Here is a 23,292-nt window from a genome sequence, read left to right on the forward strand (position 1 = left end):
GCTATGAATAATGAAAATTAGTGACATGTATAAAATCTTTAAAATAATCATCCCAATTTTTGCACTGAATACCAAGCATATTTTGCAAATAAACTTATATGATTAGGCACAAGTAGAAGATTAAATAGAATTGAAACTGAAGAAATTATTTTCATTGGAATATAAAATTTGAATACACAGTTTGATTTTATAGAAATGCATTTATTTTGATAATACAGTTTTATGTTTTAAAGCCCCCAAAATTAAAATTCTTCATAAATCTTCAAAATATATAATAAATTATGCATGAAATTGTATTTACTTATATTAAACTTCCAGTTTTGCTGAATGAAAGTTTTCAAATATCATTTGAGCTCCCTTTACATTTCAAATATAAGCATTTATATATTGATTGAACCAAATCTTGAGGTAAAAATGTATCAAAGTGAATATATAATATATATATACTTATATAAATATATATCACATAACTTATATTCAGATAATGATATGGTTTAGAGAGACAGATCAGTGATGATGAGCACTTACTACTTTTATAGAAGAGCCTGGTTCAGTTTTAAGCACCCAAGTTACAATGCACAACTATCTATAACCTCTAGTTTCATGAGATCCAATCAATGCCCATGTCTTTCAGCCAGGCACCTTGAACACCAAATGTAAATATTGTATACATACATGTATGCATGCAGCTACTCATTAAAAATAATTAAAAATTTCTTGATGTACTAAGATTGTCACATGGTGTGTCACAGTGTTCCTATTTCAGAACTACTGATTTTTGCTGTTGTGTGCAAGTTTTGTAATGACATTAAAGCTCTAGATTATACAATTGTATAATTAAAAGTGTTTTTTAGTTCTTTATGTATTTTGGACATTAGCCCTCTATCAGATGTGGATTCGTCAAGATATTTTCTGAATCTGTTGATTGCTCTTTTGTGCTATTGACATTGTCCTTTGCCCTACAGAAGCTTTCAATTTTATGAGTTCCCATTTGTCTTTTGTTAATCTTAGAGGCTGAGCAATTTGTGTTCTATTCAGGAAATTTTTCTCTGTGCCCATGTGTTCAATGCTCTTTCCCCATGTCTTTTTTATTAGACTTAGGGTATCTGGTCTTATGTTGAAGTCCTTGAATCATTTGATCTTAAGTTTTGTGCAGAATGGAAAATATTGGTCCATTACATTCTTACACATTCAGACCACCAATTAGACCAGCAACATTTGTTGAAGATGTTTTCTTTTTTTTCACTGTTATGTTTTTGTTTGTCAAAAATCATGTGTCCAAAGTATAAGGGTTTATTTCTGGATCTTCAATTTGATTCCATTGACCAACCTGTCTGTCTCTATACCAACATTATTCAGCTTTTATCACCATTGCTTTGTAGTACAGCTTGATGTCAGGGATGATGATGCTTCCAGATATTAGACTCTAGCAAACCAAATAATTAAAAAATTGGGGCACAGAGGTAAACAGAATTCTCGAGAGAGAAAATTTAAATGGCTAGAATCACTTAAAGAAATGTTCAGCATCCTTAGTCATCAAGGAAATATAAATCAAAAACAATCCTGGATTCCACATTGTATCAATCAGAATGGTAAGATAAAAAACTCAATTAACACCATGTGCTGGTGAGGATGTGGAGATGGGCAAACACTTCTTAATACCTGGTGGGACTGCAAACTTGTACAGCTACTCTGGAAATCAATCTGGTGGTTTTTCAGTAAATCGTAAATAGTTCTACCCAACAATACCACTCCTGGGCATACACCTAAAAGATGCTCCATCATATAACAAGGACACGTGCTCCCCTATCTTTTTAGTAGATTTATTTGTAATAGCCAGAAACTGGAAACAACCCGGATGTTCCTCAACTGAAGAATGGAATCAGAAAATGTGGTTCATTTACACAACGGAATAATACACAGCTCTTTATTTTATTTTATTTTATTTTATTTTATTTTATTTTTTAACTTGAGTATTTCTTATTTACATTTCGAGTGTTATTCCCTTTCCCGGTTTACGGGCCAACATTCTCCTAATCCCTCCCTATCCCCTTCTTTATGGGTGTTCCCCTCCCCATCCTCCCCTCATTGCCGCCCTCCCCCCAACAATCACGTTCAGTCTTAGCAGGACCCAGGGCTTCCCCTTAGACTGATGATCTTACTAGGATATTCAATGCTACCTATGAGGTCAGAATCCAGGGTCAGTCCATGTATAGTCTTTAGGTAGTGGCTTAGTCCCTGGAAGCTCTGGTTGCTTGGCATTGTTGTTCATATGGGGTCCCGAGCCCCTTCAAGCTCTTCCAGTTCTTTCTCTGATTCCTTCAACGGGGGTCGTGTTCTCAGTTCAGTGGTTTGCTGCTGGCATTCGCCTCTGTATTTGTTGTATTCTTGCTGTGTCTCTCAGGAGAGATCTACATGCGGTTCCTGTCTGCCTGCACTTCTTTGCTTTATCCATCTTGTCTAATTGGGTGGCTGTATATGTATGGGCCACATGTGGGGCAGGCTCTGAATGGGTGTTCCTTCAGTCTCTGTTTTAATCTTAGCCTCTCTCTTCCCTGCCAAGGGTATTCTTGTTCCCCTTTTAAAGAAGGAGTGAAGCATTCACATTTTGATCATCCGTCTTGAGTTTCATGTGTTCTATGCATCTAGGGTAATTCAAGCATTTGGGCTAATAGTCACTTATCAATGAGTGCATACCATGTGTGTTTCTCTGTGATTGGGTTACCTCACTCAGGATGATATTTTCCAGTTCCAACCATTTGCCTACGAATTTCATAAAGTCATTGTTTTTGATAGCTGAGTAATATTCCATTGTGTAGATGTACCATATTTTCTGTATCCATTCCTCTGTTGAAGGGCATCTGGGTTCTTTCCAGCTTCTCGCTATTATAAATAAGGCTGCGATGAACATAGTGGAGCACGTGTCTTTTTTATATGTTGGGGCATCTTTTGGGTATATGCCCAAGAGTGGTATAGCTGGATCCTCAGGCAGTTCAATGTCCAATTTTCTGAGGAACCTCCAGACTGATTTCTAGAATGGTTGTACCAGTCTGCAATCCCACCAACAATGGAGGAGTGTTCCTCTTTCTCCACATCCTCGCCAGCATCTGCTGTCCCCTGAGTTTTTGATCTTAGCCATTCTCACTGGTGTGAGGTGAAATCTCAGGGTTGTTTTGATTTGCATTTCCCTTATGGCTAAAGATGTTGAACATTTCTTTAGGTGTTTCTCGGCCATTTGGCATTCCTCAGCTGTGAATTCTTTGTTTAGCTCTGAACCCCATTTTTAATAGGGTTATTTGTCTCCCTGCGGTCTAACTTCTTGAGTTCTTTGTATATTTTGGATATAAGGCCTCTATCTGTTGTAGGATTGGTAAAGATCTTTTCCCAATCTGTTGGTTGCCGTTTTGTCCTAACCACAGAGTCCTTTGCCTTACAGAATGTTGCAGTTTTATGAGATCCCATTGTCGATTCTTGATCTTAGAGCATAAGCCATTGGTGTTTTGTTCAGGAAATTTTTTCCTGTGCCCATGTGTTCCAGATGCTTCCCTAGTTTTTCTTCTATTAGTTTGAGTGTGTCTGGTTTGATGGGGAGGTCCTTGATCCACTTGGACTTAAGCTTTGTACAGGGTGATAAGCATGGATCGATCTGCATTCTTCTACATGCTGACCTCCAGTTGAACCAGCACCATTTGCTGAAAATGCTATCTTTTTTCCATTGGATGGTTTTGGCTCCTTTGTCAAAAATCAATACACAGCTATTAAAAACAAGTACGTCATCAAATTTTCAGGCAAATAGATGGGTCTTGAGAATATCATCCTGAGTGAGGTAACCCAAACTGAAAGAATATGCATGGTATCTACTCACTTATCTGATAAGTGGATAGTAAAGTACAGGGTACCCATGATACACCCCATAGCCCCGAAGTAATTAAACAAGAAGAAAGAACTGAGAATGTTGAATTACACTAGAAGACGGAACAAAATAATCATAGCAGACAAAGGGAGGAAGGAAAGTGCCTCAGAGAGAGGAGAGAGACTAGATTTGGGGACAGGTGTTGGGAGAAACAAGAGAGAGACTCAGAGGACCAAGAGAATAAATGGAAATCTGTAGCTGCTAGAAGTGGGAGGAATCTTTAGGAAGTCCGAGAGACCTGAGATTGGGGAGGCTCCCAGAAGTCGATGCCGGTGACCATAACTGAGATGCCCAGCAAAGGGAACATGGAATCTGAAGAGGCCACCTCCTATAGCCATGCAGGACCCCCAGTGGAGGGATAAAGGACATTAACCCATCCACATCACCTTCAACCCAAAATTGTCCTGTCTACAAGAAATGCAGGGACAAACATTGAGAAGAAACTGAAGGAGTGCCCAACAAATGACTGACTCAACTTAAAACCTATCCTATGGGCAAGCATCAATCCCTGACATTATTAATAATATTCTGTTATGCTTATAGGCAGAAGTTTAGCATAACTGTCCTCCAAGGGGCTCTATCCAGCAGCTGATTGAAAGATACACAGATACCTACAGCCAAATATTGGACAGAGGTCAGGATTCTTATGAAAAAGTTAGAAGGACTGAGGGCCCAGAAGGGACTGGGAACCCCACAGGGTGACCAACAGAGTCAAATAACCTGTACCTTTGGAATCTCAGACACTGAGCAACCAACCAAAAAACACACATGAACTAGAATGAGTCCCTTTTCACATATGGAGATGTGCAGCTTAATCTCTACATGGTCCTCCTTACTACTGGAGCTGAGGCTCTCCCTAAAGCTGCAGCCTGACTGTGGTATCTATTTCTCAACAGGACTGCCTTGTCTTGCCTCAGTGAGAGAGGATACTTCTAATGTGGCAAAGATTTGATGTACCTGAGTGGTGGTAGTGCTGGTGAAACACAAGGGGGGGGGCACCTTCTCAGAGGAGAGGGGAGGAGCATGAAGGGAAGGTCTCATTGAGGGGAACCATAAGGGAGAAGGACTTGAGATATAAATAAATAAGTAAAAATCGGTTTAATTTTTTCACTTATTCACTTAGCATACCACTCACTGTCCCCCTCTTAGTTATCCCTTCTCCTCCTCCCCTCCTTATCGCTTGAGAGGCTATCGTTCCTGAGAATACCCCCTACTTTGGCTCTTCATGTCTCTGTGAGGCTAGGCACATCCTCTCCCACTAAGGCCAGGCAAAGTAGCCCAGCTAAAACATATTCCACATACAGGCAACAACTTTTGGGATAAACCTCATTCTACTTGTTTGGGGCCCACATGAAGACCAAGCTGCACATCTGCTGTTTATGTGCAGATAGGCCTAGATCCAGCCTGTGTGTGTTCTTTGGTTCGTGGTTCAGTCTCTGACAGCCCCAAGGGTCCAGGTTAGTTGGCTATTTTGGTCTTCCTGTTGGTTTCCTATCCCCTTCAGGGCCTGTAATTCTCCCCGTCTTCTTCCTTAAGGGTCTCCAAACTCTTTTGGCTGTTCAGCTGTGAGTATCTGTATCTCTTTGAGTCAGCTGCTCAGTTGAGGCTCTCAGAGGACAATGTGCTCCTGTCTGGAAGCATAACAGTATCATTATTAATGTCAGGAATTGAAGCTTGCCCATGGAGTGGGTTTCAATTTGGGCCAGTCATTGCTTGAACATTTCCTTCAGTCTCTGCTCCATCATTGTCCCTGCATTTCTTGTAGACAGGACAAATTTTGGGTCAAAAGTTTTGTGGGTGGGTTGGTGTCTCTGTTTGCTCTACTGGGGTGCCTGCCTGGCTACAGAAGGTAGCATCTTCAGGTTCCAGAAATTGTCACAACTAAGGTAACCTCCAGTGATTCTTGGACGCCTTCCTTATTCTTGGTCTTTGTCGAGGCCTGGAGATGCTAATTTTATTCATGATCAAGTACTATCTCTGCTCTTAACTAACTGCATGATTTAAATCTTTTCTAAAATTTCAGTTTCCTTCTCAGTAAAACATATATGGTAACACACATATTACAGGGATTTATAACAATGAAATGTGATCATTGTAAGAAATCTATGACAATGTCTGAGACTATATTTTGAAAATATGTTTCAAGCATAATCCTAGATATACCACACCCTGAGATACATAGAAAACAATTTACTTAGTACACAATAGGAAAGGCTGATTTTAAACTATTATTTGATGATTATTAGGAGTTATTCCATTTCAAATTTAGATTTAAACATTTTAATCCATAGATAGCTGTTAAGTATTTTTAAATCTTTGCTGGTTTTTCATTGCTGTTTTAATGAATAGTTTCTAATCACTTTCTGTACCATTTCCAACTGATAAAATATTCATTGATTCATTGATGTACAATGGCTGCCTGTCATGCTTCATTAGGAATCTAAACTCAGTGGCCCAAGAGGAAAACTGACTCATTAGGACTAGCCGCACGTGAGTTGTTAAGTATGTGAAAATCATTATGCTGATCTATGATTCTCTATGGCTCTTCTGCCTCTAAGAAGAACACATTTTAGACCTTTGTTTGGGTTCCTGAAAGGAAAATACTTGATAAATATTCAGTGAATTAACCTAAATTCTCTTAAGACCTTCAATACTGCAATAGTCCCACATTGTATATGTTCATATCAGTACAAAGAACTAACTGAGGCAGTCATGAAGATTAAAGGCTCATTTTGTTTTGTGGTCTGGGAAGTTTTATCTCAAGATCAGAGGGACACATTTACTTTGGGTGTTACATAAGGGCAGTACTTTAGCTTGTCATTTTAAATTGAACTGCTTTTGTATTTTATTTGGGGGTAACCTTTGATTTGAATTTTTGCTAGCATATGGAAATACAGCAGAGTTTTGTGTATTAAGTTTATATCTTTGATCTTTTGTAAAATCTTTTCTATAATGCAATGAATTATAATTTGTATATATTCTTTAGAATGTTTTATATATTTTATATATGATGTTATCATGCACTGTGTAAATAATGATAGTTTTCTTTCAATACAAATGCATTTTCTTAATCCTTTTTCCACTAATTACACTGGCTAAAATTTTAGCATTATTTTGAGTAGAAATGGTCTTTGCTTTTGATACTAGGGAGACAGATTGCAGTCTTTTACCACAGAGCATAATGTTAGCTATAGAAATTTGTTTTACATGCATCCTTTGTAAGTAAAGGAAATTCCTTTTCATCAGTAGCATTTGTCACAATGAAAGGATGTTGAATATATGTATGTATATGTATATATTTATGTTGAAAATATATGTATATGTATATATTTCATATTTATATTCCACATATTTATATTTCACAGTTTACTACTCTGCTTTTATGTGTTACAGTAATTTGTTTAAAATAGGTATTTTGCTGCTTGCTTCAGGAACAATACTTGTGTAGAAGGGGATTTATTAAATTGGCTAACATTATTTTGTGGTGGTTTGTCCAACATTGTCTGTACACTGAGGAGTATGAAAACCAGGCATCTCTACAGTTCCTTATGCTGTATGCCTTGGAAATACCAAGCTGGTGCTAAGACCTCTAGGATGTCAGAAGCAAATGCAACAACAGAGTAGATGAACTCACAAGTAGAGAGTGAAGGCAGGCAGGCAAGAAGAAGCACTACATTGCCCCAGACTTATCTATACCTGGACTACTGCAAGGTGCTGCTCACTCTATGGTAGCATCTTCTCCCTTTCAGTTAATTCTTCCAGGAAATACCATCACAAACAAATTATGTATCTTTTAATGGATCTGAGAGTGAATCAATTTGATGACAAAGATTAACTATTACAGAACAATAGCAACCCTAAATTGTTGAAATAGAAGTAGAAACACTTGTTTCTAGTTATTTATATTATTATTATAATATTATTATATTAGTATTTTTGAGTAATATCTATATTTTAATGTAGAACTTTGTTTTATATTTTTGTTTTCATGTGATATTATGTCTAGATTTGTTAACAGGGTAGTTCTAGAAGTCATCATTTTATAATGTTTTATTTTTACTCTTTATTTGCTGATTTTCTGTGGCAGGAGAGAATTGGAATTGGGGAACATTTGGGATAAAGGTAGAAACCTAGTACAATGTAAATTGCACAGCACCTACAAGGTAATATTAGTGAAGATTCCTACTAATGGGGGACACATGGCCTGAACAGGCCATCTTTGGTAACCAGTCAAGGCCTCACGTGGACTAATTGGGACACCAACTCAGGCAGAAAACCTCCAACCTACAGTTCATCATGTGTCCAGATTGTGCTTGGATCAGTGCCTAGCTTAATTGTCATCAACTAGACTTAGAGAGATTTTACCCAAAAACTGATGGGAATAAATGCAGAATCCCACAGTCAAATATTAGGAGAAGATCAGCGATTTCTTCAGAGAAAAGATTGGAGGAACCAGGGGGATCAAAGATGCCACAAGGACATGTCCCACAGAACTAACTCACTGGGCCTCACAGAGATCAGAGAGCCCTTATGGGTCTGACCTAGGTCTTTGGCATATACATTATGGTTTGGAAGTTTTGTGTTTTTGTGGGATTCCTAACAGTGGTGTGGGGGCTGTCTCTGATTCTTTTGCCTTCTTTTGGGACCTCTTCCTCCTACCGAGTTCCCTTATCCAGCCTGAATGCTAGAATATGTGCTTGATCTTCTTGTAGCTTGTTGTGCCTTATTTGCTTCATGTCCCTGGAAGGCCTGCTCTTTTCTGAGGGGAGGTGAAAGGGGGTAGATCTGGAAGAAAGAGAAACCGGTATTGTTAAATAAATTGTTCATTTCATCCAGATTTTCAAGTATGGTTGAATATAGGCTATTATAGTAGGATCTGTTGTTTTTTTTTTGAATTTCCTCAGATTCTGTTTTTATGTCTCCCTTTTCATTTATGATTTTATTAATTTGGAAAACTCTCTGTGCCCTCTGGTTAGTCTGGATAATGGTTCATCTATCTTGTTGATTTTCTCAAAGAACCAGCTCCTGGTTTGGTTGATTCTTTGTATAGTCCTTTTTGTTTCTACTTGGTTGATTTCAGACTTGAATTTGATTATTTCCTGCTTTCTATTCCTCTTTGGTGTATTTGCTTCTTCTTGTTCTAGAGCTTTTAGGTGTGCTGTCAAGCTGCTGATATATGCTCTCTCCAGTTTCTTTTTGGAGGCACTCAGAGCTATGTGTTTTCCTCTTAGCACTGCTTTCATTGTGTCCCATAAGTTTGGGTGTATTGTGCCTTCATTTTCATTAAATTCTAAGAAGTCTTTAATTTCTTTCTTTATTTCTTCCTTGACCAAATTATCATTGAGTAGAGTGTTTTTCAACTTCCACATATATGTGGACTTTCTGTCATTTTTGTTCTTATTGAAGACCAGCTTTAGCCTGTGGTGATCTGATAGGCTACATGGGATGACTTCTATCTTCCTGTATCTGTTGAGGCCTGTTTTTGACTGATTATATGGTCACTTTCGGATAAGGTACTATGAGGTGTTGAGAAGAAGGTATATCCTTTTGTTTTATGATGAAATGGTCTATAAATATATGTTAAATCAATTTTGTTCATGACTTTTCTTAGTCTGTCTATGTCTCTGTTTAATTTCTGTTTCCGTGATCTGTCCATTGATGAGAATGGGTTGTTGAAATCCCCTACTATTATTGTGTGAGGGGCAGTGTGTGATTTGAGCTTTAGTAAGGTTTCTTTTTTGAATGTATGTGCCCTCTTATTTGGAAAATAGATATTTAAGATTGAGAGTTCATTTTAGTGGATTTTTCCTTTCATAAACATGAAATGTCCTCCCTTATCTTTTTTGATGACGGTTTGTTGAAAGTCAATTTTATTTGCTATTAGAATTGCTACTCCAGCTTATTTCTTCATGCCATTTGCTTGGAAAGTTGTTTTCTAGCCATTTTCTCTGAGGTAGTGTCTTTCTTTTTCTCTGCGGTGTGTTTCCTGCATGCAACAAAATGCTGGGTCCTCTTTTTATATCCAGTCTCTTAATGTATTTCATTTTATGGGGGAATTGAGTCTATTGATGTTGAGATATTAAGGAATAGTTGCTGCTTCCTGTTATTTTTGTTGTTAGAGGTGGAATTATGTTTGTGTGCTTCTCTTCTTTTGGCTGTGTTGCAAGGATATTACTTTCTTGCTTTTTCTAGTTTGTAGTTTCCCTCTTTGTGCTGGAATTTTCCATCTATTATCCTTTGTAGGGCTTGATTTGTAAAAATATATTATGTAAATTTGGTTTTGTCATGAAATATCTTAGTTCCTCCATCTATATTGAGAGTTTTACTGGATATAGTAGTCTGGGCTGCCATTTGTGTTTTCTTAGGGTCTGCATAACATCTGCCGAGGATCTTCTGGCTTTTGTAGTCTCTGGTAGGAAGTGTGGTGTAATTCTGATAGGTCTACCTTTATATGTTACTTGGTCTTTTCCCCTTACTGCTTTTAAAATTCTTTCTTTGTTTTGTGCATTTGGTGTTTTGACTACTATGTGATAGAAGGGATTTCTTTTCTCCTCCAATCTATATGGAGTTCTGTTGGCCTCTTGTATGTTTATGGGCATTTCTTTCTTTAGGTTAGGGAAGTTTTCTTCTATAATTTTGTTGAAGATATTTACTGGTCCTTTAAATCGCGAGTCTTCACTCTCTTTTTTACCTATTATCCTCAGGTTTGATATTTTCACTGTTCTCTGGATTTCCTGGATATTTTAGGCTAGGGGCTTTTTGCATTTTATATAATCTTTGATGTTTATGTTGATGTTTTCTATGGTATCTTTTGCCCCTGAGATTCTCTCTTCTATCTCTTGTATTATGTTTGTGGTGCTTGCATTTGTGACTCCTGGTCTCTTCCTTATGTGTTCTATCTTTAGGTTTGTCTTCCTTTGCTCTTTCTTTATTGTTTCTATTTCCATTTTTAAATCCTAGACGGTTTTGTTCAATTCCTTCACCTGTTTGGTTGTGTTTTCCTGTAATTCTTTAAGGGATTTTTGTGTTTCCTCTTTAAGGGCTTCTACTTGTTTACTTGTGTTGTCCTGTATTTCTCTAAGGGAGTTTTTTATGTCCTTCTTTTTTTTTTTCTGGAGCTGGGGACCAAACCCAGGGCCTTGCGCTTGCTAGACAAGCACTCTACCACTGAGCTAAATCCCCAACCCCTTTTTATGTCCTTCTTAAAGTCCTCCAACATCATGATAAAATGTGATCTCATATCTAAATCTTGCTTTTCCTGTGCGTTTTGGATATGCAGTATTTGCTTTGGTGTGAGAGATGGGCTCTGATGATGCCAAGTAGTCTTGGTTTCTGTTGTTTATGTCCTGTGCTTGCCTCTTGCCATTAGGTTGTCTTTGGTCAAGCTTGTCTTGCTGTCTCTGACAGTGGCTTGACCCTCCTGTAGGCCTGTGTGTCAACACTCCTGTAGACATGTTTTCTTTCAGATGGATCTGGGAAGGGGAGCTCTCCTCTCATGTGTGTAAGCATTCAAAGAGACTGGCTTTCAGCTCCAGGCACAGGCAGAAATGGGAAGAGTCCTGCTTGTGACTACTCTTAGTAGTGGCATTAGGTGATTTCCTCATGGGTCGGAAGTGTGGGCAGAGAGTGGTCTCCTCTGAGTTCTTAGGAGTGTCAGCACTTCTGAGGGTCCAGCTCTCCCCCCCACCCCCCATGGGATTTAGGTACAGGGAGCTGTGTGACTGGTTCAGTTCAGTTCAGGGTGCAGGCTGGACCCAGCAGGTTACTTCTGCTGACTGCTACTATATCCCTGTATCCTTAATCAGTAGGCAGTTTCCTCTTGAGCCAGGGATATAGGTGAGGTGGGCAGAAGTCGTGGACTGTCCTGCGGTCTCAGGATTGTCCAAACTTCTGGTTGTTCAGCTCTCTTCCTCACAGGATTTGGGTGCAGAGAGCTGTGATCTCATGTCTAAATCTTGCTTTTCCTGTGCGTTTGGATATCCAGTATTTGCTTTGGTGTGAGAGATGGGCTCTGATAATGAGCTGTTGGATCAGGTCAGTTCAGTTCTGAGCACAGCCAGAAACTGAAAGTACTCTGTCCCAGAGGACTTTTGCTTTTGTATGTCCTGAATCCACCAGGCAGGTCGTGTGGAGCAGAAAAGTTGGTCTTACCTCTGCTCTCAGGTGTGAAGGGCGCTCCTGAGGACTGGCTTTCAGCTCTTGGCACAGGCAGAAACCCAAAGGGGGCACAGATGGCACTAGGCGATTTGCTCTTGGTTCGGGAATGTGGGTAGAGTGTAGTCTCCTCTGAGTTCTCAGGAGTGTCTGCACTTCTTTCTTTCTTTTTTTTTTTTTTTTAATTAACTTGAGTATTTCTTATATACATTTCGAGTGTTATTCCCTTTCCCGGTTTCCGGGCAAACATCCCCCTAATCCCTCCCCCTCCCCTTCCTTATGGGTGTTCCCCTCCCCATCCTCCCCCCATTGCCGCCCTCCCCCCAACAATCTAGTTCACTGGGGGTTCAGTCTTAGCACTTCTTAGGGTCCAGCTCCCCGATCCAAATTTTTTTTAGGAAACAAATCTAATGTTTGTGAGTTCTTTCACAGTTTTGCTAGGTGACAAGATAGATATGATTGTAACACGACCATTAAATCCACCACAATAGAGTGAAGCTTCTATGACTTTAAGATCGTTTTTATTTTCCTTTTCTTAGTCAGTTCCGTATGTTTCTGTGCATTTTTGTCCTTTGTAAGACATGCATTCTTTATTTCATTTGTAAATGTGGAAGTTGAAGCTTGCTGACTCTAGAAGAGATCCTACTGCTGCCATCTTCCCAGATCAGTAAAATTTCTAAGTGGTATTAAATATCTGTCCATATGCCAACAGATAAGTAGAGTTCTCAACCCTTATCAAAAAAGCTTATCTCTAGCAGAGACCATTACAGATACCTGCAACCGGTAAAAATACAAGGAACAACTGGCTATCCAATGATCAGATCCAATTGATACAACTATAAGATAGTCCCTACTCTGGGGAATTGGGAGTAGTGGCGACTATTATAAGAGCCAGAGAATAAGAACTTCTGCAGTAAGATTGTTCCTTATAGATATGGTAGGGCAGTTACACTTATGATATCTCATGGCTATATAACATATAAAACAATTCCCACTGATACCATTAGACATACCAACAAGAGATTGGAAAATCTAAAATTCCCAGTGAAAGGTTGTGAGCAATTAACTGCTGAAAGAAAGTCTTCTTCTGATAGCTTATCCAATCTTAAGTATGCAGTGCTAAACACATATGCATATAACCAAAACTAAATGACTTTTATTTTTCTTTTTTTGTATTTATTATTAATTTATGTATACTTATGTATGTATATAACAGTAATTAAAGAATAAAGGACAATGAATTTAAGAAGTGGAGTGTACAACCCAAATTAATGAAATTATTTTTTAATGCTTGTGGGATATTTAAATGCTTATCACTTGAGACTGTGTATCTAGAATATCCTGATGATCAAATATGAATATATATTTATAAATTGATTAATTAATTTTGTAATCATAATATAACTTACAAAGAAAATAGGAAATTAACTATAATGACTAACTAAAGCGTATGCAGTAAAACATGAGAAAAATGTCTCCAATGGGAGAAAGGAATGTATTCTTTGGTGGGGGGAGGGATGGATGCATCTAACTAAGATCTATGACTAATGAAATTAGATTAATCATTCTGGCCATTTAATAGCCTTTTCCAGACTAAGTATATGTGCAATGTGCTGTAATTAGGGTTAATATCACCAATACATGTGAAATGGCTTTAAATAAACAGCAGATTTTGTTTGATGAAAGCTTGAAAATTTCTCATAGGAAAGTATTCTGAAATTTTTTGGAGATTCTGAAATTTTCAAGGAGATTAAGTTTTTAATGTCACACAAATGTAAAACACAACAAACATGAATGAAACTGTTACTTGTAAGTCCAATCTTAATTTTATGAACCATGTACGGAATCAGTAGACAAACTGGAAAGTGCCTGGGCTTTAGTTTATCCTCTCAACCCCATCTGTGAGGAAGAGAAGACTTAACTCTTATCCTTTTCTCAACTGTCCTGTTTACAACATGAAAAAATAGACAGATACTGGAATATCAATTGACTGTTGTCAAATTCCTGGGATACCATCTGTGCCAATAAAGGTACTGAACATTACTGAACATGCTACTCTAGAGAGTTGCCATTAGCGTAGTATGCCTTTAGCTTAGATTTTTCTGAGACTTGAAACTTGGGAGCATATTGTAAGGTATATCTACTTTATTTATTCATTGTTCTTGTTCTCAAGAAATTAAAAGGAACATAGTAATCCCCAAAATATACGAAGTGTGCTACTAGTAATTGGGAAGTATTTTGAATAATTTGAATTACTTAAAGAAACTTGATGCAATTTTAGTCTCTCATAATTCATATTTTTTCTGTAATATTTATGTGTTCCCACTAATATTTCAAATATTTTCTTAACAGACTAGAAATTTTAGTGTATTTTATGAAAGGATGGCTTACTTTTTCATACATTGATTAAAGATCAAATGAATACCATCAATATAGATGCAATATTAAAATAAATTTATGTTATAATTTATGTTAGTTCTATGCCAGAGTGAAAATATCAGAATACAAACATAAAGACACTGACTATAGAATATCTTCAATAGACATGACTTATACTCTTGAAAATTTGGAGTCAGAAATCCATTGAAAAACTTCAGAAGACTCTCTTCTCAGAATACCTGCCTCTTTAGCAAAGAATTTATCCAATAAATCATGCTTACAACTTTTAAAATTATTATTAGAAAATTTCAAATGGACAAAATGATGGTAGCTCCTATATCACGGGCTATGATAAATTAACTAAGTATTGTGTGAAAACTTTTAACATAATGCAAAGATGATAATGCTAATACACCCAATAACTTGGATATATGTTTAAATCAGCCAAAGTCTCCCAGATTAAAAACCCTTGAAAAAATGATGAACTCTATAGAATGAGCATAGCTCTAAAAAGCTTAGGCTTTCATAGCTTGGAATTTATTTTAAAGATTAGGCTTTATAAGTAGGTTTGCTCATTTACAAGCAGTGGCACAATTGCTGAGGGGGCACTAAAGAAATCTGTTTTTGAACTTAGTTTACCATTAGAATTCTAATCTATCTATTGAAGGGCTGGGATCCTAAAGCTCTTCCCACAAATTTCTGTCTTCCACCTTTGCATCCCTTTACTTCTCCTTCTTCTCCTTTCTTGGTACATATTGTGAAATTGCAAAGCACTTGGAATTTGAAGAGTATAGCTCAACATTATTCCTTTACACGAGGAAAATAAGCCAACAGTAACATTTACAGTCTAATTAAGCAGTGTTTCCCCAGAACATTTAAGAAAGAGGATGTATATTCATCATTATGGATTTTAATAAATTAAGGCAATCAACTTTATTATTTTTGGTTTTACTAGATTGAACCCATTGCCCATGCTAGTTAAATGGTAAGATATACTTCCATTTCCTTTAGTATATTTATTTTGAAACAGGATCTCACTTGGATGCTGAAGGTGGCCTTAAACACATTCTCTAGTGTAGGTATGATTTCATAATCCTCCTGGGTCCATCTCCTGATTGGTTGACATTTTAGGCCTATAACAACAGGCAGGAGTTAAGTAATTACTTTAAATCTATATTCTGATTTAGAGCTCACTACTGAAAGAGATGAACCTAGAAGTTACATACAAATTTCATGTAACTTTACAGATATCCTGTAACAATTAGGGATGACTGCTCTAGTGCAATCAATGAGTAAAATGAATAGAACAAGCTTTTGCCCTTACTAAGTATGAGATACTTATAATTTCCTTTGGAATTCTCAAAACAGATTTGAGACCCAAATATATTCATGATAAGATTGTCTCTTGAAAAAAATATGAATGGAATCCATTATTAGGGATTCTTAGTCCCATGTTAGCCTCTACAACATATATAATATAAATGTCTCCAAGTTAATTTCCCTTCCCTGAAATCTGAATAATTTCTTCTCATCTTCAGAATACAATTTGAACTCCTTGGTACCCATTCCTTGCCTCTCTCTCTCTCTCTCTCTCTCTCTCTCTCTCTCTCTCTCTCACACACACACACACACACACACACACGCACACACACACGCACACACACGCACACACGCACAAATGCACACACTTCCTACAGTCCCTTGAATATATCTGGGTCTTCCTATCTCAAGGCATTATGCATGTTGTTCTCTGCCTGGACCACTTCACATTCCACAATGGTCTTTTCTCCGTTGCTCTCAAATTTCTTCCACAGTGTCAACTCAGAAAGACTTGCCTTGACATCTTTGCCCAATTCTGTCACTATATTCTACTTCTTGATTTTCATATTATCACAACACTAAAAATTGTCTAGCTGATGTGTCTTTTTACTATAACATATACTTTAGAATGATAACTATGGGCCTTTTTGCTTCTGCATGCTGAGTATATAAAAGGTTTTGAGCAGAGACTTCTTCAAAAATAAATTTATGTAGGCACTGCTGAGAGTCTCAACAGGATGCACCTTTGACACATAGCTGTAAATGCCCCATGAATTACCGTTCATATAAGCAAAGCTCTCTTTCTTAGAGGTACATGTTAGGAGTTATAGGTTTGTGAGGCTTTAGGGAGTTTGATGGATTGGTATTTGCTACAGAGGATTCATAGTTTGGAGACATATCAAGAAAAGGATATGAGGAAGGACAGGGTGCACAGTTAGGGGAGTTTGTAAGCCTTTGAATATTTTATATATATTATTATAACTCAGTGGTAGAGTCAAAGACAGGCTATGCATTCTTTATGTCTCTGTATTTCCTTTTTAACTTTAATTTAGAACACAGTACAGTTTTTATATTTTAATGTGTCTTAGACACTGTTATTTTGCTGTGAGGAAAAACAATAGCCCAAGCAACTTATAAAAGCTGAGTTGTGAGGTTTTAAAAACTTACAGTTTGAGAGCAACAGAAAGAGGAGTATCAGGTCTGCCAGGTATATATGTGAGGAATGAGGGTACCATACATTGAGAAGAACTGCATTTCTTACAAAGTTATGCCAACATTTCCTATTATCAAGAATGTCCCTGAATGGATGTGGCTAAAGATGGGGCTCTATCACCTCTTCATCTCCTTTATTTTAGGAATGTTGTATATTTTCCACAGAATTTGGCCTCATCACACAAGATCATGCTAGAGGACAGGTGAATATGAACAAGCACTATATAAACAGAGTACAGTGATCTCAGAGCCAGGTTTTACCTGTTAGTTCTGAGGGGCCTGGCTCTCTTCTGTCATTCCTCTACTCAAGCTGCTTCTCAATTGTTCTTATTGAGCATCAGAAAATGTGGTTAATGTACTGATGCCAATTACATGCTCTCAAATTGGAGAGCTGAAGATGCTATGGACATGTGGGGAATCAAGGTGAGGTATAAATGTTGAATAGGCACCAAAGTAAAAAACCTACCAGGATAGAAGAGACCCCAGGACATGCAATCTGGCATATCCCATTGAGGGTCTTGGGACCTGCAGTTTTGCTAATTGTCTGTTTGAGTACTTTTTTCTACCATGTTTCATACCAGTTCTTATAGGGAAGGACAACTAGAAAAGCTGACCATTGAAGCTCTGGGATTTCTCCAACCAAGAAGATCTGTAAGTTGGCTTTTCATTTCAGAACTACAAAGCTTGAAAATTTAAGCTGAGATCATTTACTATATATTTCTTCCACAGGCCTGTAAAAGCTCATCACCTACACAACTGTTCATATTTTACCCACTGCATCCTGTAAGAGTCATCATGCATCACCAGCAAAGGTGTATGCATCTCCAACTTGAGGGTGATTTCCAGGATACAGATGAAATAGAGGACTTGATGTTTGTATTGGTACCCATACCAGAAGAAGAGGAGGAGGGGGAGGGAGAGGAGGAGGAGGAGGAAGAAGAGAAAGAGGAGAGTGAAGAGAAGGAGGAGAAGGAAGAGAAGGAGGAGGTGGAAGAGAAGGAGAAGGAGGAAAAGAAGGAGAAGGAGGAAGAGGAGAAGGAGGACAAGAAAGAGGAGGAGGAAAAGAAGGAGGAGGAAGAAGAGAGGGATGAGGAAAAGAAGGAGGAGGAGGAAGAGAAGGAAGAGCAAGAGAAAGAGGAGGAGGAAGTGAAGGAGAAAGAGGAAAAGAAGGAGGAGGACGAGAAGGAGGAGGAAAAGAAGGAGGAGAAGGAGGAGGAGAAAAAGGAGGAAGAGAAGGAGAAGGATACGAAGGAAGAGGAGAAAAAAGGAGGAGAAGAAAAGGGAGAAGAAAAAGAGGGAGAAGATGAGGAGGAGGAAAAAGAAGGTAATGAGGAAGAAAAAGAGAATGAAATGGAGGAGGAGGAAATGGAAGAGTGGGAAGAGTATGAAGAAGATCAAGAAGGGGAAGATGAAGAGGAGAACGAGGAAGAAACTAGAGAGTATGAGAAAAATAACACATCATCCATACCTTTTCCTTATTTAAATGTCTCCTTACCAACTTTAACTCCTCTTCCCCACTCCTTTTCCACCCAATTCTATCTCTCCTCTATTTCAGGACATTGAGGAAGAGAGGCGTGCTTCAGGAACACTGACTCCTCAGAAAACTCAGAATTACTTCTGCTCTTCCACATTTCAGAAAAATTTAGATGATGATATCAACCACAGGCAAGAAGAAGAGATTCTGGGTGTTATCCAGTCTTCAAAAGACATACCACCTTTTTTGAGTAGCCTACTAAAAGAAAAGATGACTGACTTGGTGTATGCTATGATCTTCAAATATCAAGTGAAGAAACCAATCACAAAAGTAGAAATGTTAGAGATTGTCAGCAAAGAATACAAGAAACAATTTCACATGATCTTTATGTATGTTTCTAAGTGCCTGCACATGCTTTTTGACATTGATATAAAGGAAGACTATACTATAAGCAAGTGCTATACACTTGTTCATTAAACGTCACCTAAGAAGAAAAGCTGAGTGGAGAGCAGAGAATGCCTAGAAATGGCCTCCTCATAGATATTCTTGGCTTTATATTCATAGAATGGAACTGTGCTTCTGAAGAAAGTATCTGGAATTTCTGAATATGATGAGAGTATATGATGGGGAGGATCACCCCATCTATGGTAAGCCCAGAGCATTTTTGACCAGAGATTTGGTACAAGAAGATTATTTGACATTTCAACTGTTTCCTAACAGTCATCCTCCACACTTTGAGATTTTATGGGGTCCAAGGGCCCATGCTGAAACAACCAAGATGAAAGTTCTGGAATTTTTGGCAAGGATCAATGAGCATGGCCCACTTTTTTCTTATTTTTGTATGAAGAGGCTTTAAGAGATGAGGAAGAGAGGGTCTATGCCAGAAGCATTTCTCCAAATAGAAGCCCACTCACAATGATAACAGAGCATGAGCCTTCAGATGTACCCAGAGTAATGGATTTGTTTTTGAATGTGTTAACTCTGAGTTTGAAAAGAGCAAAAAAATTCTAAGTGATGGAAGGTCAGAATTAGCTTGAGTAGAAAAGAGTGGACCACAGCACTGTCATATATGCTGTTTGAGAGGTTACTAGATTTTTATTTGGGAGAGATTACCAAACCTTATTCCTTGTACTAAAAAATGCCAGCTTTATGATCTAAGTTTATAAAATACCGTAATCACAAATTTATTGCTATTTATTATGTTTTTAGAAAATACAGAAAAGAAATAATGTGATGTTTTATTTTTAAATTGATGTAACCCTCTCTTCTGTAAAAATAAATGCTATGTTTCAACACTTGTGTGGCTTACTAAAAAACAAAACCAGTAACATACCAGTAAATCTTAGCAAAGTTTATGCTGACAGACTCATTCATTTAACAAATATTAGATAGATGAATAATCTATTTTTAGAAGATACAATTTCATTGGCATAGGAAGCATAGATAAGATAGACATACTCCTTCTCCAAGAATAATAAATCTAGGGAGAGATGTTGTATCAAGAACAATGTGAAATTTCTTGAAGAACATAAAAATGAAAACAAGGAAAAAAATAGTTTCCGTTCAGGAGCAAAAGCCTTGTGTCAGTATAATTTGGTTGGGGACTTGAGAAATTCTAACTCCTTTGGAATGAAGGTTATATTGTCATGGAAAGTTTTTCAAGGAAATTACACATAACAAGTTGTGTAAGAGATAGAAATCTCTTAAATGAAAATTGCTCTGAACAGTTCTCATGGTATTTGGGTTAAAAGAGAAGAATCTCCATCTGCCCCCTGTGTGGAAGGTGCTCTGGTATCCAAATGGACTCAGTAAATGCAGTAAACAATGTATTTGGAACACTGAAAGAATTTTCCAAGGAGTGAGATTTCCTAGGTTGCTGCCAGATATCATCAGCCTGCCATTCCTTCTCCTGGTCCGGAAAAGACAGAACCAATGCTATTACTATGTCATCTTGATTTCTATTTTGTCCAAATCTAATATGGGTCAAAGATTTTGTGGTAGTGTATTTAATTTAATAGTATATCCAGAAAATGTACAACTATAATAGAGGAAGACATTGGTCTTTGACTAAATTCTAAGAATCCCAAGCTATTTCAGCCTAGAAGCTCAGCCTCAACTATGAAACAAAATATCATGTAAGCGGAAAAGTATCATGCCTTTTATTTGGGATGCCAAATTTTTGGTTGTTTGATATTCTTTACCATGTTAAACTTCATCTTTTCTAAGATGTTATAGACAACAACAACAAAATCAAAGAGAGATGATGGCAGGGTCCAGGGTCTAATTAATATATGCACTACCATTCCCTAAACAATCAATATGGTCGAGCGGTGTACAAGGTGTTTATTCACAGTCAATGAATTTTCACTGTGCTGCCACCTCTCTCAAATATGACTTTGAGAGGTGCAATCTAGGAATGCTAGGGCTTGAGAGTTACTGCCAAATTCACATAGCTGGAGCTGGTACATGCCAGTCCTCAACAAGAGTTTATCTAGACTATACATTGTTCCAGTTCTGCTAAGCCTGAAATAGAAGAAGAAGAGAGAGAGAGAGAGAGAGAGAGAGAGAGAGAGAGAGAGAGAGAGAAAGAAAGAGAGAGAAGAGAGAGAGAAGAAGAAGAAGAAGGAGGAGGAGGAGGAGGAGGAAGAGGAGGAGGGAGGGAGGGATGGAGGGAGGGATGGAGGGAGAGAGAGAGAGAGCGTGCAATACTGGAAGGAATGAGAGATGAAAATAAAACACATTGTGAGAATTACCTTTACTGTCTTGCAATGTCATTGCTGGCTTTTCTTGAATCGCAGCAACTTCCTCTGTTATTTACCATTGTTTACTACTTCCCAAAGCAGAAATGTGATGTCTTCCTCAGATCAATATAGCATCCTCCCCTGAATAGTATGCCTCTCTTCTAGTGACATTATTTGTTCCAGAGTTCTTTGTTCATCTATTGACATAGAGGTTCCCAATGCCTTGTAAAAGTTCCCAAACAGTGCTTTCATTCATTTGGATTCTCTTTGCTTTGGTTTGATTATATGTGTTCCCTTCAAAATCTGACAGGGAAGCTTAAAGAAAGTGATTATGTTATGTTGTGTTGTGAGGGGCCTTTTGTCATGACTAGTTTAGTACTTCTATAAAATGCATGATATTTGAGGGAGTTTTTTTCTCTTTCTATCATTCTTTTTTTCCCCATCCTTATTAACTTGAGTATTTCTTATTTACATTTCGATTGTTATTCCCCTTCCCAGTCTGGGCCAACATCCCCCTAACCCCTCCCGCTCCCCTTCTATATGGGTTCCCCCCCATCCTCCCCCCATTACCACCCTCCCCCCAACAGTCTAGTTCACTGGGGGTTCAGTCTTAGCAGGACCCAGGACTTCCCCTTCCAGTGGTGCTCTTACTAGGCTATTCATTGCTACCTATGAGGTTGGAGCCCAGGGTCAGTCCATGTATAGTCTTTGGGTAGTGTCTTAGTCCCTGGAAGCTCTGGTTGCTTGGCATTGTTGTTCACAAGGGGTCTCAAGCCCCTTCAAGCTCTTTCAGTCCTTTCTCTGATTCCTTCAATGGGGGTCCTGTTCTCAGTTCAGTGGTTTAATGATGGCATTCGACTATGTATTTGCTGTATTCTGGCTGTGTCTCTCAGGAGAGATCTACATCCGGTTCCTGTCAGCCTGCACTTCTTTGCTTCATTCTTAATGCTATTGAAACAAACACAATTCATCCTCCCTAGAATTCAGGGGTTTGAAGCAGAGCACACCTCACACAAGACACCAATCCTGCTAGTTTCTTAGTATTGAAGCACTCTGCCTTTAAAATAATTTTCTTATTGTCTTAAGGGAAAGATCAATAACCTCCTCTATGGAGAGCTAGACTAAGGTAGTGATATCCAGACTAAAGAAAACTCCTGTGGACATGACTTTAGATACTGAAACACTGATAGAACATTTTAAACTTTATTGGGAAAATCAAGGATTTGAAAAGAATGATAAGAAGCTTGGGGACTTGTTCTGCCAGGACATTATTATTTGGGAAGTATAACCAAAGGAAAGTAAGCTTACTGAAACTATGAAAAAAACTAAATAAAAATGCCATTGAGAGGTATGAATGGTAGCTGCTGTTCAGCCCTGAACACATAATTCAATAGTGTTGGAAAATATTCAAATGTTTTTAAAAAGGGAGAATATTGGTTAGGACAAGTAGTGGTAAATGAGATATTTGTGGATAGGCATTGGGAATACAGTGTAGTCACTTTCAGTCAGTCATATTTGGTCTAATTGGGTCTAATAATGCACACAAGGACACAGCCACATCTCCTGTATCCATCTAGCTTAGTCATTTCTTTTGACAACTCTGGTACTCCAGGGGACCTTGTCCTGTGTCCCAGGCCTAGACCATCATTCATTCACAGGGTAGTCTGTTTTATTCCTTTACTACACTGGTGGAATTCATCTATAGTCTGGATTAATTTTAGTACTAGGCTGACTATTAGATGACTTCATTTGAAGCCGACAGAGATGGAAGGAGCAATGAAGGAATATGAAACCAAGTAGTGTTGATTGGAAGTTGGAGTTTCTTGGGACATAGTATCAGGATGACATTGCAGATAAAGGAAGTGATAGACATTTCTAAAGCATAAAAGATTCATGTGAGTATGCCAAACTTGGGTGTTTCCTTTGGATTTTAATGTATTGGAACCTTAAGGAGATGGTACCATGTTGCTGGTAAGTATAGTCCTCCATTTACACCAGATTCTATTTGGGTACGACTTAGTTCCAGGATGCAGAGTTTTGCAAGAACATAAGGATGGCACACAACCATGTGAAACAAATGAGGACTGATAGATTCAAAA

At 37.9% G+C, this 23,292-nt stretch overlaps 1 pseudogene across 1 annotated transcript in view; it reads left to right on the forward strand.

The window, feature by feature from the left end:
• Positions 1-19,733, forward strand: part of LOC147998385 (uncharacterized) — a 59,352-nt pseudogene extending 39,619 nt beyond the window's left edge. Inside the window, exons 3-5 of the transcript XR_015646809.1 lie at positions 17,122-17,181; positions 17,569-17,629; positions 17,708-19,733. The product of XR_015646809.1 is annotated as an uncharacterized LOC147998385 (transcript). The remainder of the gene's footprint in view (positions 1-17,121; positions 17,182-17,568; positions 17,630-17,707) is intronic.
• The last annotated feature ends 3,559 nt before the right edge of the window (positions 19,734-23,292 follow it).

Source organism: Rattus norvegicus, chromosome X, assembly GCF_021556685.1.
Source record: "Rattus norvegicus strain SHRSP/BbbUtx chromosome X, alternate assembly SHRSP_T2T, whole genome shotgun sequence".
In the NCBI taxonomy this organism is placed as follows: Eukaryota; Metazoa; Chordata; class Mammalia; order Rodentia; family Muridae; genus Rattus; species Rattus norvegicus.